Genomic DNA, 15,834 nt, shown 5'->3' on the forward strand with positions numbered 1-15,834 from the left:
TAAGTTTTTCAATTTAAAACCCGCCATTGAAACCATACCCACTACCCTATCACAGAGAAAATCCAGAATTTTGCAAGTTGCCAATGGAGCCAAGGAAACCAATTTAATATGGCAGTAAGGGTATCAGTGCTTTGGAGGAGGAATGTAGGTTGAGGGTGAAGGATTCACATAAGATTAAGAGAAACTGAATTATGACTCCCAAGTATAGTATCTGGAAACACTCACTGAATTTTCACTTCAGAGCAAGGAAAAATAATTTAAGACCCAGAGGAGATGAAATAATTTGTCAACAAAGGCCCACACCTGCTTTCCAGGAAACAGTTCAGATCTAAGAACAGTTGAGGGTCAGATAGTTCATGGAGAACAAAAGAGAAAAAATATTTTAAAAATTCAACTGCAAAATTATATTACATAGTGTCAGAACTATAAGATACACACACATATATGTATATATTATATATTTACACATATATGTATTAATATATATATATATATACATATACATATACACATTTCTTTTCTTGGTCACAGCCCATGGCATGTGGAATCTTAGTTCCCTGACCAGGATGGAACCAATGAAGTGTGGAATCTTAACCTCTGGACTGCCAGGGAAGTCCCTGATGAAGTAATTTCTCATCAGTAAAATGCATTGATGAGAATGAGGATGCTACATAATGGTTGATGATTTTAAATCTTAGCAGTTTTTAAAAGTTTTGGTCTAAGGATCTTTTTTTTTTTTTAATTGGAGTACAGTTGCTTTAAATATTGTGTTAGTTTACACCGTACAATGAAGTGAATCGACTAGATGTATACATATGTCCTCTCCCTCTTGGACCTCCCTCCCACCACCTCCGCTGCACCGCTCTAGGTCATCCCAGAGCACTGAGCTGAGCTCCCTGAGCAATACCGCAGGTTCCTGCTAGCTATCTCTCTTACATATGGTAGTGTATCTATGCCAAGCCTAATCTCCCAGTACCTCTCACCCTCCCCTTCTCCCTCTGCGTGCACATGTACATTCTCAGTGCTTGCATCTCTGTTCCTGCCCTGGAACGAGGTTCATCTGTACTTTTTTTCTAGATTCCACATACATGGATTAATATTCGTTTGTTTTTCTTTCTCTGACTTGCTTCACTCTGTATGACAGATTCTATGTCCATCCACACCTCTACAAGTAACCCAGTTTTGTTCCTTTTTATGATAGAGTAATATTCCACAGTGTGTTTGTACCACATCCGCTTTATCCATTCCTCTGTGGATGGACACTTACATTATTTCCATGTCCTGGCTATTGTAAATAGTGCTTCTATGAACATTGGGGTATATGTGTCTTTTTGAATTATGATTTTCTCAGGGTATATGCCCAGTAATGGTATTGCTGGGTCATATGGTAGTTGTATTTTTAGTTTTTTAAGGAACCTCCATTCCATTCTCCATAGTGGCAATATCAGTTTACATTCCTACAAATAGTATAAGAGGGTTTCTTTTCTCCACACCCTCTCCAGCATTTATTGTTTGTACATCTTTTGATAGTGGCCATTCTGACTGGTGTGTGGTGGTGCCTCATTGTAGTTTTGGTTTGTATTTCTCTAATAATTAGTGACATTGAGCATCTTTTCATGTGCCTCTTGGCCATCTGTATGTCTTCTTTGGAGAAATATCTATTTAGATCATCCCCCCATTTGTTGATTGGATTTTTTTTTTTGATATCGAACTGCTTGAGTTGTTTGTATATTTTGGAGATTAATCCTTTATCTGTTGATTCATTTGCAAATATTTTCTCCCATTCTGAGGGTTCTCTTTTCATCTTGTTTATGGTTTCGTTTGCTGTGCAAAAGCTTTTCAATTTAATTAGGTCCCATTTGTTTATTTTTGTTTTTATTTTTATTATTCTAGGAGGTGGATCAAAAAAGATCTTGCTGTGGTTTATGTCAAAGAGTGTTCTGCCCATGTTTCCTCCAAGAGTTTTATAGTGTCCAGCTTTATATTTGGGTCTTTAATCCATTTTATTTTTGTGTATGGTGTTAAGGAGAGTTCTAATTTCATTCTTTTACATTTAGCTGTCCACTTTTCCCAGCACCACTTATTGAAGAGAGTGTCTTTTCTCCGCTGTATATTCTTGCTTCCTTTGTCCTAGATTAGGTGACCAGAGGTGTGTGGGTTTAATCTCTTGGATTTCTATCCTGTCTCATTGATCTATATTTCTGTTTTTGTGCCAATACCATACTGTCTTGATGACTGTAGCTTTGTAGTATAGTCTGAATTTGGGTATCCTGATGCCTCCAACTCCGTTTTTATTTCTCAAGGTTGCTTGGGCAATTTGGGATCTTTTGTATTTCCATATAAATTGTAAAAATTTTTGTTGTGATTCTGTGAAAAATGCCATTGGTAATTTGATAAAGATTGCATTGAGTCTGTAGATTGCTTTGGGTAGTATTGTCATTTTGACAATACTGATTCTTCCCATCCAAGAACTTGGTATATCTCCCCATCAGTTTGTGTCATCTTTGATTTCTTTCATCAGTGTTTTATAGTTTTATGAGTACAGGTCTTTTGCCTCCTTAAGTAGGGTAATTCCTAGGTATTTTATTCTTTTTGTTGAGATGGTAAATGGTATTGTTTCCTTAATTTCTCTTTCTGATTTTCATTGTTTTAGTGTATAAGAATGCAAGATATTTCTGTGCATTAATTTTGTATCCTGCAACTTTACTAAATTCTTTAACTAACTTTAGTTGTTTTCTGGTGGCATCTTTAAGATTTTTATGTATAGAATCATATCATCTGCAAACAGTGATAGTTTTACTTCTTTTCCAATTTGGATTTCTTTTATTCTTTTTCTTCTCTGATCACCATGGCTAGGACTTCTAAAACTTTGTTGAAAAATAGTGGTGAGAGTGGCCTTTGTTGTCTTGTTCCTGATCTTAGAGAAAATGCTTTCAGTTTCTCACCATTGAGAATTATGTTTGCTGTGGGTTTGTCATGTATGATCTTTATTATGTTGAAGTAGTTTCTCTCTGTGCCTACTTTCTGGAGAGCTTTTTGTTTCTTTTAAATTATAAATGGGTGCTGAATTTTGTCAAAAGCTTTTTCTGCATCTATTGAGATGATCATATGGTCTTTATTCTTCAATTTGTTAATATGGTGTATCACATTGATTGATCTGCATATATTGAAAAATCCTTGCATCCATGGGATAAATCCCACTTGATCATGATGTATGATTCTTCTAATGTATTATTGGATTAGGATTGCTAATATTTTGTTGGGGAATTTTACATCTATATTCATCAGTGATATTGATCTATACTTTTTTGTGTGTGTGATATCTTTGTCTGGTTTTAGTATCATAGTGATAGTGGCCTTGTAGAACCAGTTTGGGAGTGTTCCTCCCTCTGTAATTTTTTGGAAGAGTTTGAAAAGGATAGGTGTTACTGTTCTCTAAATGTTTTGATAGAATTCACCTGGGAAGCCATCTGGTCCTGGACTTTTGTTTGTTGGAAGATTTTTAAATTACTGTTTGCTGGGGTCCAGTCCCAGTGGATCCAGGGTGATTCGAAGGTGGGGATGGAGTCGGCGTCCTTGGAAAAATACATATTTAATTACAGATATATAGAGAAATTAGAAATGGATAGTATAGTAGGAAAATTAGTGGAGAAAAAGATGCTGAATAACTTGGTTTACATGGAATAGCATCCATGCTCCAGATGGGAATTCAGCCAGAAAAACAGGGAGCAAGAAAGAAACGACATGGGGGAAATCAGTCTTTCTGGAAACTGATCTGATTTCTTTATTTTTGGGTTTGCTTATATACCTTTTGTTACACATAGGGATGAATACAGAGTCACGCAGGGGTCAGCAGTCCTGACCTTTATCAAAATCAGGTACTTCACATAAAAAGGTCTTAGGGATTTTACATAATCTTCTGGCCATGAGACCTGCTGACATTTTATAATCCATTCTTTCTGATAACCAAAAAACTTATTTCTTCCAAGGGTGTTTTTTCTTAAACCAGGCACCACCCTCCAAATAAATTTGCATTCCTATAGGGTGAGGGTGTAGTGAGTTACAATCAAGAAAGGAATTTATTTAACCCAAGGTTAACATGATTAATCTTAAAGGTTAATACTTATTTCTCCTATATGCTTAAAGGTTAATACTTATTTCTCCTATATGTTAATTGTATTCATTATAAGGACAGGGAATATGGAGATTTAGCAGCAAACATCAGCCCAACAAATGAAAATCTTCACTAATGCTCTCCTTAAGATTTATCTAGTCTTGAGACAGTGATAAAGTTACATTTTTACATAGCAAGGACACAGTGATTTTTAACAAAGTACAGTGATCTATTACAAAAGAGAAAATTCATTAACTCAAAAAGTCTAGTATTGCTAACCTTAAAAACTACTGTATTTCCTTTTCCATATTCCAAATACATTGATTAATATATTCCCAGATGCCTAAGGATATGGAGGCCTGGCGGCAATCATTGACTCAACAATGAGAAAAGCCCTATGCTAATTAAGACTTTCAAAATATTCCAAAACTCTCTGTGCTATTTATGGTTGAGAGGTAGTAAACAATCATGTGCATAGTGGCAGGAGTATGGATAATCCTGTCACAGAAGCTAGTCTGTCAGCTGAGAGGTTTGACCTGAGACACACTTGTCCCACCCAGGGCGGGGAATTAGCAGCAATTATTGGCACAACAAATGAAAAAACCCTTCACCAATATAATTTCTAACCAACCCACTATACTGACAATTTCCCAAAAGAATTTGCCTTTAGTAAGTCTAAAACATCTCATGCCTCTCAGGTTGGGAGGCTGTAAACAATCACATGTAGCCGGACGAACCTATACAGGTGGGCTAGATAACCTTCAGAGGAGTCCATAAGCTGAAACACTCTTGTCACTCCCAGGAATTTTTATTGGCTTGGAGCTGCATGTTAACTCCTTCTCCGAGAGAAATGGTGATGGGGGAGAGCCCCCCGTAAAGTCAGAGGTGTAGGTGAGAGCATAAAACAGACTCTGATTTTGGGGGTAGATGCTCGGGAACAGGGGGTTACCTGAGGCTTGATCATGCCTTTGCATATGCCAAGCCTCCTTCCTCATGACCTTTGCCATGGGCGGAGTTCCTCATGCTGGCCCCCAGCAACTGTTTTAATTTCATCACTTGTGATTCATCTGTTTATATTTTCTAATTCTTCCTGGTTCAGTCTTTGAAAGTTGTAGCTTTCCAAGAATTTGTCTATTTTTTCCAGATTGTCCATTTTATTATCATATAGTTGCTTATTGTAGTCTCCTATGATCTTTTGTATTTCTCCAGTGTCAGTTGTAATTTCTCCTTTTTCATTTATAATTTTATTGATTTGAGTTCTCTCTCTTTTTTTGTTGATGATTCTGGTTAAGGCTTATCAATTTTGTTTCTCTTCTTAAGAGAACCAACTTTTTTAGTTTTATTGATCTTTGCTATTGTTTTATTTATTTCTATCTCATTTATTCCCTCTCTGATCTTTATGATTTCTTCTACTGACTTTGGATTTTGGCTTTTCTTCTTTTTCTAGTTGCTTTATGTGTAAGGTTAGATTGTGTATGTGAGAGTTTTCTTTGTTTCTTGAGGTGTAATTGAATTGCTATTATACGTACCTGCTATAACCGCTTTTTCTGTGTCTCATAGGTTTTGGATCATTGTACTTTTGTTGTCATTTATTTCTGTGTATTTTTAAAAAATCCCTTTTGATTTCTTCAATGATCTCTTGATTATTCATCAGTGCACTGTTTAGCTTCCATGTGTTTGTGTTTTTTTACAGTTTCCCCCACCCCGTGATTGCTTTCTAATCTAATAGCATTGTGGCTGGAAAAGATGCTTGTTATTTCAATTTAAAAAAGTTTTCCAAGGTTTGATTTGTGACCCAGGATGTGATCTATCCTGGAAAATTTTCTGTGTGTACTTCTGAAGAAAGTGTATTCTTCTGCTTTCAGGTGAAATGTCTTTATCAATTAAATCTGGCTGGTCTACTGTGTCCTTTAAAGCTTGGGTTTCCGTATTTATTTCTGTCTGGATGATCTGTCCGTTAGTGCAAGTGCGGTGTTAAAGTGCACTTTTAATACACTATCACTGTGTTAGTGTTGATTTCCCCTTTTATAGCTGTTAATATTCACTTATGTATTGAGGTGCTCCTATGTGAGTGCTTAAATATTTATAATTGTTAATTTCTTCTTGGATGTGTCAACTACAAGTTGGCACTTGCCATCTACCTCTATACAAGCTGCTTCAGCTGAACACCTGATTTTCAACACCTCCTGAAAAGAGTTCAGGTTGGGGAGCAGAAACAGGTACTCCAATTCTTGTATCTCCTCATTATCTAGAAAAGCTCTGAAATCCTTCATGGTGATATCTGCTTCTTGTGACTAGCAGTGACCTTCATGAGATTGCATGTACTCCCCCTTCCTCAAAATCACATATAAACTCACCTTTCCCCCTAATTTTTTGGAGCAGTTTCTCAGAGCTATCTGAGGTGCTCTCTCCTGGGTTATTGTCCTCATTTTGCCCCAGAGAAAACTTGACTCACAACTCTCAAATTGTGCATTTATTTAAAAAGTCAATGATGAACACCTTGATCATTATGTAGTGTCTTTCCATACCTCTTGTAGCAATCTTTATTTTGAAGTCTATTTTATTTGATATGAGTATTGCTACTCCAGTTTTCTTTTGATTTCTTTTTGCATGGAGTATCTTTCTATCCTCTCACATCCAGCTCACTTATCTGTTCTTCTGCTTCAGTTACTTTGCTATTGATTACTTTTAGTGTATTTTTAAATTTCAGTTACTGCGTTATTCATCATTGTTTGTTCTTTAGATCTTCTAGGTCCTTGTTAAATATTTCTTGTATTTTCTTGGTCAGTGCCTCCATTCTGAGATTTTGAATCATCTTTACTATCATTACTCTAAATTCTTTTTCAGGTATGTTGCCTATTTCCTCTTCATTTACTTGGTCTTCTAGGTTTTTACCTTGCTTCTTTGTCTGTAACATAGATTTTTGTCATCTCATTTCTTTGATGGGTGGGACAGGGTGCTCCTGTCGTACTGGTTGTTTGGTTTGAGGCATCCAGCGCTGGAGTTTGCACTCAGTTGGACTGAGCCAGGTCTTGGTGCCGAGATGAATACTTCCGGGATAATTCATGCTGATTAATATTCCCTGGGGTCTGAGGTTCCCTGTTAGTCTAACAGTTTGGACTTGGCACTCCCACCATAGGAGATCAGGCCTGGTCACTGGCCTGGGAACCAAGATTCTGCAAGCTTCTCAGCATTGCAGAAAAAACAAACAACACATCCACAATAACAGAATAAAAAATAAAATTGGAAAAATTAAAAAATACATCCTTTAGAGAAAAATAAAAATATAAATGAAACAACAATAAGGTGAACTACCACCACCACAACAACTATAAAAATTAAAAACAAAAATACCCCAAAGGAAAAGGCCTTGGCTATGGGGGTTGGGGGAGTGAGTCTTAGGTGGGGGTGGGTCTTAGGTAGGGTGGGGGCTAGGTTTAGGACCAGTGCTGCTAGGAAAGGTCTTGGGGTGGCAGGGGTGGGGTTTAGGCTCAGCACTACTGGAGGGGGCCTTGGAGAGCAGCAGTTCAGGCTGGGACCCCAGTGAGCTCCTTGGGGCCCAAGGAGGCAGGGGAAATGCTGGCCAAGTTTCCGTCTGATCCTCCCACCATGTGAAGGTCCTTTCCCTGCCCCCGCTGATGCCCTTGCCGTCAGTGGGCCACTCCAATTATGGGAACCTCTCACCTCCCTCCGCCACTCCTCAGAGGGCCCGGTCCTGTCCACTTCTATTTCTTTTCCTCCCAACCCCTCACATCCCACTAGTTCACATAGGGGTTCCTCCCATCCCCTTAGGTGTCCCAGCTCCCTGGCCAGTGCCTAGTAGGTGCCCCAGTTGTGAGGAGGCACCTACTAAGAGGACTCTGCTTCCTTCTATTTCGTCATCTTGACTCTATCTTCTAAGGATCCTCTTAACAATCTTAAAAATCATCAAGGCTCTCAAAGAATTTTTACATATGTGGTTTTACCTATTGATATAGATGTATTAGAAATTGAAACTGAGAATTTCTTGTTTCAACTCAAGAATACAGAAGCATCCATGTGTTAAGCTTTGTATTATCATACATCTCGTAGGCTAGGGAAACTCAACAGAGAAGGAGAAGGAAAGAGGGTGAATAATGTTTTAATATGATTATGAAAACAGTTTTGACCTTTCAAACTTCCAAGAGGGTCTCAGGGACCCAGGGGATCACCCTTGGATCCCATTACTTGGATCCACTGTGTGTTTATAGTTACACGGCTGGTCCTCTCATTAGCTTGTTAACTCCTGGAGGCCATGGATTATGTCTTTTTCATCTTTGTCTCTCTTCATCTCCTTCTAACTTTGCTCCAAAATAGGCATTCAGTGAAATTTTGCTGTTTTAGTGTTTGCAAGGCACTGCAGCAAAGAGAGCATTGCTATCTTTCTGGAGCCTGATTTAATCTAGGGAAGTCACTGAGATTTAGCATTTTGTCCAGAACTGATCAACCCCCTGCCCCCTAATCCTCTTCTGTGGTGCTCAACAATTTGAAAACTAACAAATATTAATAATAAAAAAGACAAAAGGAAATATTAATGTTTCACCTAGCACTTGTTTGGATTAGATTTTCACAAATCAAGTAAAGTTTCTTTCACTGCCATAGCAACGAACCTGAACTGTTCATTCCTTCATGCTGCTCCTCCTTTGTAAGGCATTGACCACCTACATTTCAGAGCAGGCTTTCAGTGAAATGCCCTCGGCATGACCCGCGCATGGTCAAAACCCCACATAGAATGAGTCACTTTCAGCTGAAGGTGCATGGCTGAGCCCAGCCAGGAATTCTCTCTGACTTGATTACCCCCATCTAAATGAATGAGGTCAAGAAAAACACGGAGGGGAAAAGAGGCCAGGAGCAGCCACAGGGCAATTCCTGAGCACTTGGTATAACATGAAGATCACAAATGGAGCACCTGTCATTTCTGAGGCAGCTGCGGCTGGAGTGCTCTTTGGAACTGTTTGATAGCTTTGTTAAGGAAGCAGTCTCTTCCCTCTGAAAACTCATCCTGCCAGTGGAACCATGAGTGGGCAGACCTTGGAGTAAAAGGTGGGTGAACCCTATGTTTGGAGGTTCTGCCTTCCCTGGGAAAATAACAGGTTAAGACAGGAAGGGATCTTAGCATAATGTTGTAGGGTGCATAAACGTCTCCCCTTCCCTCCTCGGTCCTCCCACCCTGCTCCCCACCCCGATCTGGTTCCTCAGGTCTGATTTTTTTTTTTCCGTTAAGAACTGCTAGGTCTGTGCCGTCAGGAAAGGGCAACCCCACTCCAGTATGCTTGCCTGAGAAATCCCACGGACAGAGGAGCCTGGCAGGCTCTAGTCCATGGGGTCACAAGAGTCGGACACGACTGAAGCAACAGCACAGCAAGTCTGCACCATGGCTACCAAAATCTGCTCCTAGCCAGGGAGACAGCTGGGAAATAAAATTCATCTTTCATGGCAAGATGAGGAAAATTTAAACAAAAAAAATCTTCTCCATCCTTTGGCCTCCCCTTTCATCGTATATCTGCATTGCACATCGACCAAAACGCCCCCATCGACAGACATACCTGCTCAGCTGCAAAGAGCCATAGTCTCCCAGCGTCAGTCGGACAATTCCTTAAAGATAACATTTCTTCATGGTGCTTAGATCTGGCTTATGTAAACTGTCAATAGTGCATCATTCATTGGGTATCAATATAATGCCTCTCTCTCAGAAAACTTACATAACTGTACCTTGAATTCTAACAGGTGGAACAATTCTCAGAGCTTTCCGAGATGCTATTTCCAGTTTATAATCCTCAAATTTGGCTCAAATAAAATTTTCCTTTTCTTTCTTAGGCTAGCTGATTATTATTATTATTATTTTTTGTCGACACAACTATCATTTTACATCATTTTGTCTGATAACGTGGACTTCCTGCCCTCCCTACCCCCAACCCCCTTCTTTTCCCTCTCCAGTCTGCCTAACAAGAGGGAAAGTTCTATTTCTCAGCCCTTCTGCAGGACACTATTCCTAACAGACAGATTTACTCATATTATCCAACTAATGGAAGCTCAGATGCAGGAAAATGAACTAGAGATGGGATAACCTGCCCTGCACGTGCCGCCTTGACCCTGCTGGTCATGCGTAGTTGGGTGGCAGGGGACTGGTGAGGCAGACTAGCTGGTGTCTGTTTGCCTAGGAGAGCTGAGAGCCTCTTGGGAAAGAAGGCCCGGAGTCTGGCTTGATCCCCTCCCCTCAGTGGGGCGGGCAGAGACAATTCTGACCAAGCCTTGCACTTCTGCGCGTTTTCCGCTGGCCCGTGGCATGCGAACTTACACTGGAGCTCTCAGGAGCCTCACACGTAACTGTAAAAATCACTCCCCAGAAAGTCTGGGGAGACTTGGTAGCAATCAGGCACCGTGAGAGAGGCCCACACAGCGGAGGGGACTGACCGGCAAAGCCGCTGCACAGCTTCAGCCCCTCAGTGTTTCCTCTTGGTTGTTCAGCCTGGTTTTCAGGAAGCACGTCAGGTGGGCATAGGAGCCCCTGCTAGGCGGGTTGCTTAGGGTGCCAGTGACTGCAGTGTTAGAGGGAGGCCACCTCCCTCTGGGGAGAAGTAGGGTTGCCACATTTAGCAAATAGAAAGTCAGGCCAGCCAGTCAAATTTGAATTGCAGATAGGCAACACATCCTATTTTAGGATCTGTATAATCTCAACTATTCCATGGATTATATTTATGCTAAAACATTATTCATGGTTTATCTGAGAGTCAGATTTAACTGGGTGTTCCGTGCTTTTTCCTGGCAGTCTTAGAAGTGGCCAGAACCTTGGGGACATTGGGAGATTGTACCTCACGTTATGGACAAAGTATCCTTGATCGTAGCAGCTACTGAGAGCAGAGGTGAGAACACCAAATGTACCTTCATCACAGGCGGACCCAGCCACCCAGCCGCAGACAGCCCCCAACGGGGCCACTAGCAAAGGAGAAGGGTACATGCCACATGGCGGCTGACTGATTTAATCTACTAATATTTATTTAGGGCGTTCCGGATTTCTTTGGAAGGGATGATGCTAAAGCTGAAACTCCAGTACTTTGGCCACTTCACGCGAAGAGTTGACTCATTGGAAAAGACTCTGATGCTGGGAGGGATTGGGGGCAGGAGGAGAAGTGGACGACAGAGGATGAGATGTCTGGATGGCATCACTGACTCGATGGACGTGAGTCTGAGTGACCTCTGGGAGTTGGTGATGGACAGGGAGGCCTGGCATGCTGCGATTCATGGGGTCGCAAAGAGTCGGACACAGCTGAGCGACTGAACTGAACTGAACTGAACAGATCAGGTCCTGTGACCTATGAAAAAGCAAAATGCTTTCCAAGCCTTAAGAAGGAGACAGACATGGTAATCAATGAAATGGGATGCAGAGGGAGCTGTGTGAGAAAAGAGAAGGAGGTGCGGAAGAGAAGGGAGTGTTTGGGAAACTGCAAACAGTTCCACGCGGAGGGATCACTGAGTTGTAAGGCGTATGGTTACATGGGGAGAAGCCGGCAGGAACCACACCCCTGAAGGCCATCCACCTGAACCGCTGGAATCGGTGGTTCTGGCATTTACGCGGGATCACTGAGTTGTAAGGAGTACGGTTACATGGGGAGAAGCCGGCAGGAACCACACCCCTGAAGGCCAGCCGCCTGAACCGCTGGAATCGGTGGTTCTGGCATTTACACGAAGCGTCTGCACCCTCGTTGCATCCTAGACCGCTTCCTGTTCACTGGCCTTTTGTACCCCTCCCAGCCTTAGGCTGAGCGTTCTGGTTCACATGCCCACCTCGGGCTCAGCAATCCAGCCTCACTCTCTCCATCAACACTTCCCTCTCCCGGTGCTGGGGTGCTGGGTCTGGCTGTGTCCCCGGGCGGCTTGCAGCTCCGGAGATTTGCACCTGCTCCCAAGCCTCTTCTCCCCTGGGATTCTGTCCATGTATAGCCTCTGGGCTTTCTTCCTTCCTCTCTAACTGCTTCCTCTCCCGGGAGCCGCCCTGTAGAGGTCTGGATCCCTTGAATTTTGAGGTTAGTCTTGGTTCTCTCCTCATTCTGTCCTTCTCTATTTTCTCTGGGCATTTCCCCTCATTCTTGTGGTTCCGGTCACTTTCTTTAAGCTAATGTGTATTAAAAATCTCTCTCTCCTGTACTGCCTCGTATCCTAAGCTTCAGGTCGCATAACCACCTGCTTACTCAACCTCTCTCTCTTCATGCCTCCTAAACACCTCAAGCTCAACATGCCCAAATTGACCTGATTATTATTATTTTTAAATAGCTTTTGGGAAACACCATTTATAGACCAGAAAAGCATCTCATGATAAGTGTACAATTCAATGTTTTTTTTTTTTAAACAAGTTTGCAGAGTTGGGAAACTATCAAAACAATCCAATTTTAAAACATTTCCATCACCCCCCAAAGATTCCTCTTGCCCATTTACAATTACTTCCTGTCCCTCTGCCCAGGTGTGGCCAACCAGTAGTCTACTTTCCGTCTCTCATATTAGTAGAGTCAGATAATACGTGATCCTCTGTGCCTGGCTGCTTTGGCTCATGGTTTTGAGGTTCATCCTTGCATCCTTGTCAAAACGTATCGGTACTTTGTTCCTTTTATTGCCAGGTCGTTTCTCATTGTATGGATATACTACATTTTGTTTACGCATTGACTGATTCACAGACATTTAGAATTTCCACTCTTTGACCACGATGAATAGTGCTCTAGGAACACTGGCGTCAAAGTCTTTGTGTGGCATTGCTGGGTTATGTGGTAAATTTATATTTAACTTTCAAAGAAACTGCCAAACTGTTCTCTAGTGACTTTGTGATGTGTTTCAGTCAAGGGCTTCACCATCTTCCGAGTTAATGCTTCAGAACCTTGGAAATCCTTCTTTACTCCTCTCTCTCCATCTTTCCACATTCCATTTCTCACCAAGCCCAGTCGATTCTATCTCCCAGATATCTCTAGTACCATTTCCCCATCCTCACCCTCGCTATGACTCTCCTAACTTGGGCCACTGCTACTTCCTGCTTTAGCAGCCTCCTCACTCTTCTCTCTACCTACCCCACCTTCTCCAATCCATTGATATATTAAAAAAAAAAAAAACTTGTGAAACATTTGATATGCACAAAAGAATAGAAGAAGCCATAAATAACTTATGGGGCAATAATAAAGCAAAAGCCTCATTGGCCTGCCATCCAAATGGAGACCTGACTGTTGCCAAAACTGTAGAAGTGCCCCGTGGGCTTTAATGCACCCAGCTCTTCTTCACTGGCTCCTTATTGTTCTTAAAGTTCAAACTCATTAGCTGTGCAAGCTCTTTAGAAACTTTGAAATCCTTTCCCAGGAATCTCTCACCATTCCTACCCCTATCCTTCTTACCATTCAGGTTCTTCAAAGTCACCCTCTCTTGGACATGTAAGATGCTCCCCAAGCACTGGGTGTTTCTCTTATCACAGCTCCCAGTACTTTGTAGTCACAGTTGCTCTTTTTTTTTTCCCCCAATTACACACAGGTCTGAGAGGCCAGTGTATCTTCCATGCTTAGCACAGTGCTTGCATATGTTAGATGCTAGAAAGCATTTCCTGAGTGTTTAATGGAAATTGACTCATACATACAGATGAAGATGCTTGTTAGATATTTGAAGGTCAAGAGAAATGTCTAGGCTAGATATACTGCTTTGGGAGAATGAAATAATATAAACTAAAGTTTAAACCGTAGTAGATGACACCCCATCTAGAGGGCGAAGGGTACAGTGGGATGTTACAGGAGAGGAGAACAGGTAGAAAGGGGCAAGGAGACGCAGGGAGCAGGGGGACCTGAGTCAACAGGGAGGTGGGCTGGGGTGGGCAGAGGGTAGTCTCTATGAGGTGCCAGAGGTCACAGCGTGGAAGCTTCTGAGAGGTCAAGGAGGATGAGAAGTGATAAAAATACATTGGGTCTGGATATAGGAATCGCTGACCAACCTAGACAGCATATTAAAAAGCAGAGACATTATTTTGCCAACAAAGGTCCATCTAGTCAAAGCTATGGTTTTTCTACTAGTCATGTATGGATGTGAGAGTTGGACTATCAAGAAAGCTGAGTGCCGAAAAATTGATGCTTTTGAACTGTGGTGTTGGAGAAGACTCTTGAGAGTCCCTTGGACTGCAAGGAGATCCAACCAGTCCATCCTAAAGGAAATCACTCCTGACTATTCATTGGAAAGACTGATGCTGAAGCTGAAACTCCAGTGCTCTGGCCACCTGATGTGAAGAACTGACTCATTGGAAAAGACCCTGATGCTGGGAAAGATTGAAGGTGGGAAGAGAAGGGGACAACAGAGGATGAGATGGTTGGATGGCATCCCTGACTCAATGGACATGAGTTTGAGCTAGCTCTGGGAGTTGGTGATGGACAGGGAAGCCTGGCATGCTGCAGTCCATGGGGTCCTAAAGAGTTGGACATGACTGAGCAACTGAACTGAGCTGAGCTGGAGGCCCGTCGGGGCTCTGAAGGCGCTGAGGCCGGAACGTTATGGGTTGAGGAGGAATGTATTTGAGGAAAGAACATTTTTAGTGTGAGTGTTGGGGAGAGGAGCTTTTGAGGAGATTGGGTTGCGGGATGTGCAGATCTGAAGGAGGGTTCTGATCTTTAGGACAGCAGTGAGCTAAGGTTTCATTTAAATGGTTTTGAGTATTTTCTCTGTCCCAGACACAGCGCTGGGGTGAGCGTGCTTTCAGCTTGTGGGAAAGATCCGACAGAGTCCCTGACTAGTGAATCACTGGAGCGGCAAGAGTTACAGGGTCCGAGGACTGGGCATGCGGAGACTCAAGGAAATAAGGTGAGGGTGGACATCGAACTCTTGCGGTCTCCTTCTAAATTCAGCGAGTTTTTAGCCTAATGTGTTTCCTTCCTTCGATTTTTGATTTTTGAGAGGCACATGGATCTGACTTCTCCATCTGTCCATTTCTGTTGGAGGGCGGGAGGGGAAGAAGGTGGGAAGCTGAATCACTTAAGGCCCCCTTTCCCTCACGTTTAGCCACAGTATGTAGCTTTTATTCTCACTTCCGCCTCCTCCTGCTGTTCCTGGTCTGTGTACAGTCACACCTGTAAAGCAGGAGATGTCTTTCCCAGGTTGGTTGAATTTTTCCTTTTCTGTCTGATGAGAGGTTCATGAAGTTTGAAGTCTGGGAAACAGCCTGGGAAAAGGGCTTTACAGCAAGGGAGGGGGAATGTCTAGGTTTAGGATGTTAAGAGTTTTGACAGGTGTTTGCCAGCAGAGGGAGCCCCAGGGCTGGGCGAGAAAGCTCAGACTGCGTCCGTACACGCGTGCTGACTCCATGGAGCATAGCCCAGGCTCATCTGTCCTTGGGGTTCCCCAGGCAAGAATAATGCAGTGGGTTGCTATTTCCTACTACAAGGTATCTTCCCCATTCAGGTATCGAACCCGAGTCTCCTGCACTGGCAGGTGGCTTCTTTACCACTGTGCCACCTGGGAAGCACAGATTCCTGGGGTTTAAAAATCTCAGTCCAGAGGGTTTTTGGGTTTATGGGTTAAGATAAGAGAAGATGAAAGAGGGAAGGAGGGAGGAAGAAGACGGGCTCACAATACACCAACATATACACAGAAACAGTTACACAAAAATCACATAACCCCATCCCCCACCCCTCCCTCCACGCGCTCACAGTTTCTGCTTCAGTCCAGTGATTCCTAAAACTTGCTGTGCAGTT

At 42.3% G+C, this 15,834-nt stretch overlaps 1 protein-coding gene across 1 annotated transcript in view; it reads left to right on the forward strand.

Annotated features, from left to right (window-relative positions):
* The window catches only part of LAMB3 (laminin subunit beta 3), a 190,462-nt gene that overhangs the window by 81,819 nt on the left and 92,809 nt on the right, over nt 1-15,834 (forward strand). The window lies entirely within an intron of this gene.

This window comes from Ovis canadensis, chromosome 12 (genome assembly GCF_042477335.2).
Source record: "Ovis canadensis isolate MfBH-ARS-UI-01 breed Bighorn chromosome 12, ARS-UI_OviCan_v2, whole genome shotgun sequence".
NCBI lineage: Eukaryota > Metazoa > Chordata > Mammalia > Artiodactyla > Bovidae > Ovis > Ovis canadensis.